This window comes from Macaca fascicularis, chromosome 4 (genome assembly GCF_037993035.2).
Source record: "Macaca fascicularis isolate 582-1 chromosome 4, T2T-MFA8v1.1".
NCBI classification, from domain to species: Eukaryota; Metazoa; Chordata; class Mammalia; order Primates; family Cercopithecidae; genus Macaca; species Macaca fascicularis.
In genome coordinates, this window is record NC_088378.1 from 168,397,378 (window position 1) to 168,400,753 (window position 3,376).

The window sequence follows — 3,376 nt, forward strand, 5'->3', positions numbered from 1 at the left end:
ATGGTAAATGTTTGACTCCTGCCAAAGTCCATTAAGAACAATGGTCTCTGAAAGTAATGATGATGGCTCACAACTGTAATCCCAGCACTTTGGGAGTCCGAGGTAGGCAGATCACAAGGTCAGGAGTTTGAGAACAGCCTGACCAACATAGTGAAACCCTGTCTCTACTAAAAATACAAAAATTAGCTGGGAGTGGTGACGTGCACCTGTAGTCCCAACTACTTGGGAGGCTGAGGCAAAGAACTGCTCGAACCCAGGAGGCAGAGGTTGCAGTAAGCCGAGATTGTGCCACGGCGCTCCAGCCTGGGTGACAGAGTGAGACTCTGTCTCAAAAAAAAAACAAAAAACAAAAAGGATTACAACAATCAACTAATGTTTACTGGTTACCTACTATGTGCATGATCTTACTCATTTGAGTCTCACCACAAGCCTAGGTGAAGAAGCCCAAAGCACGTGCCATCCACCATTCCCTAGTCTAGTCCCTATGCTTGCTCTGATGAGATGAGCATAAGACTGGCTGTGGAGAAAGTTTTTTCCCAGACCATAAGGTACCCTTATGTCCTCAACCTTTATTGAGGGTTGGTGTGAGAAACAGCCATGTGACAAACATCTCTGAAGGTGTTCTTTATATGTTATCGACTACGGTGCATTTCATTGTCTACTGGCTTAAAAAAACCCATATGTCATAAATTCCTTTTCGAATTAAAGGTTGTTTCACTTGATGGTTTCTTGTGCTTCCTTTTATTAGACAGACGTCTTGGTCTAAGGCCTAGAGATTTTGATTCAGTGCGTTTGAGTAGTGTCAGATGAGAAGACTTTGAAAATGCTCCCTCCCTTTGAGTCTGAGGCACAGCCAGGGCTGGGAACCCCTCCTGTGGCTTTTGGTCAGCTCCCCCTGTGGTCCCTGATTGTGATCACGGAGTTAAGATTTGTACTCCTTTTGCCTAGGTTTTCTGACAGGAGTTTTGCACTCTCTTCATGTCGTATCTCTTGCTCTTTTACTTCCCTTCCCTTAATATTTTTAGAGTTCATATATCATTTATTGTAAAATGTCTTGTCTGCTTTCAGCATAAAAACAAATGACTGAAAGAATGGGTGTCACTCTCCGCCTAAAGTTTCCAACAGGATTTTCCTTAAAACACCTCCTTATTCTTTCTTTGTGTCACTCTTTCACCTGCTTTGCTGTTTTTAATTAATTGCTTGACAAAATGAACATTTATTTACTTTTAAAACACACTAATGTATTCTGAAGGGAAACTGGCTCCCTCTCAAATGTCTGGAGGCATCATAATTGTGAAGAGAGACTGTTCCAGGAGAAGAAGTTCAACCTTGAGATAATGACAGGGTTGTCTGGAGAGGACCATAATGAGTTCAAAGGAAGGTGCTGGAATAAATGCAGACACAGAGGTTGTTGATGCAATGCAGAGATTGTCTCATCTCATGGCCCTCCCACCCCATTCCACTGATGTCAGTTTAGTTACATCCCTTGCTTGCGGTATGTCAACATGCAGCAATTATTTTGTTTTTGTTAACAATGATAGGACTTTAGTGCAATGAACTTGGCCTACATCCCTGAATGCTGCATTTACAACCAGCTTTCCTTGCTTGACAGCAGACTTCATCGAGTAAAAAGAGGCAATTCCAAAGGTTATTGCAAGATTACAGCTTAACAGGTCTGGACAAAGGCACCAAAGGCACTGTTGAATGTGGGAAGATGACTGACTGGGACCTGGAGGAAGCGACGCTGGCTTCAATGGGGCACTGTAGAGTAACACAGTAATGCACATGTGACCAGGTGCAGGTGTTTGCTTGATCCTATCTTCTACATGAGAAAAAGAACTTTTAAAAAGTCATTGAGTGTGAAAAAGACTTCAGGACCATCAGATTATTAAAATTATTGTACTGATGGAATGGTTTTTAAATTAAATTTTGACTAATGTTGACAAACCTCTATATTGCTTCATCTGCAGCTGATCAGTGTAAATGACTTACAACTAAGTTAACCAGCCCTTTCCATTCCGGCGGTTGATCTTAATCCAACTGTTTGTTCATAATTCAAGTGCCCCTCTCTCTGTTTTCTGATGGAATTGGTTGTTTATACTTTTCAAGTGCCTGCTCCAGGTTAACTTTCTTTCTTTCTTTTTTTTTTCTTTTGAGATAGAGTCTCGCTCTGTAGCCCAGGCTGGAGTGCAGTGGCATGATCTTGGCACACTGCAACCTCCGCCTCCTGGGTTCAAGCGATTCTCCTGTCTCAGCCTCCTGAGTAACTGGGATTACAGGCGCCTGCCACAACGCCCGGCTAATTTTTTGTATTTTTAATAGAGACGGGGTTTCACCGCGTTAGCCAGGATCCGGGTAGACTTTCACACTAGATGCTGTCACTGCCTTTTAGAAATTTACCGCTGAACTGGGATGATACACCACATAGGAAAAAGTCATTAGCAATACAAAGCAGTGTAAGTTAGCAGTGCTAGCAGGTGGTAGAAACCCAAGTTGCCAGGAATTGAGAAGCAGGCATGACCACATGGGTTGGGGAGAGGAGGGAGTGATTCTCTAGAGATGGGGCCTAGTCTGTGGGAAAGCCAAATCCTTGTATACTATAGGAACCTTCCTCTCCAGCCACAGTGGCTGTGCATCTGTGGAATTTTCCTTTCCCTCTTACCACCACACCTTTGCCAGTATCATTTCTTCCACCTAGAATGTCTAACCTTTTTGTTCGCTTAACACAATTCTCCCCAAGTTTCCAAACCCAGGTTGTGGAGGTCCTTGACTGTGTGGCTTGGAAATGTGCACTTTCTGTTGTTGGAAATCACTACCTACTATTGAATGAGATTGTGAAATGATTAACATGAACCCTAGCTGGGTTATAGGAAGAGAATTTTTTCCAGACATGCAATGCGATGGGCCTGTGCCTCCTGTTTACTCATTTGTTGTCACACCAGCCCGGTAATGTGCTGATAGATGCGAAGGAACACATCTCACACATCAGCATGAAAACCCAACCATCAGCTTATGAACTACAGAAGGATTATCATTTATTGTTTTTCCCTTGGACATCTGAGAAGGGGCTAAAGAGTTCACAGCCAAACCTGGTTTTATTGTGCTTTGCTTTATTGCACTTTGCAGATAGTACATTTCTTACAGATTGAAGTTTTGTGGCAACCCTGTGTGGGGCAAGTCTATCAGCATGATTTTTCCAACAGCCTTTGCTCACTTTGTGTCTCTGTGTCATAGTCTGGCAATTCTCGCAGCATTTCAAACTTTTCCATCGTTATAATATCTGTTCTGGTGATCTGTGGTGTTACCATTATAATTGTTTTGGGGTGCCACGAACTATGCCCGTATAAGATGATGAATGTAATTCACAAATGCTGTG

The 3,376-nt window shown here is 42.8% G+C and overlaps 1 pseudogene; it reads right to left on the reverse strand.

Annotated features, from left to right (window-relative positions):
* Positions 1-2,936: 2,936 nt before the first annotated feature.
* Positions 2,937-3,029, reverse strand: LOC123573272 (small nucleolar RNA U13; annotated as a pseudogene).
* Between the last annotated feature and the right edge of the window lie 347 nt (positions 3,030-3,376).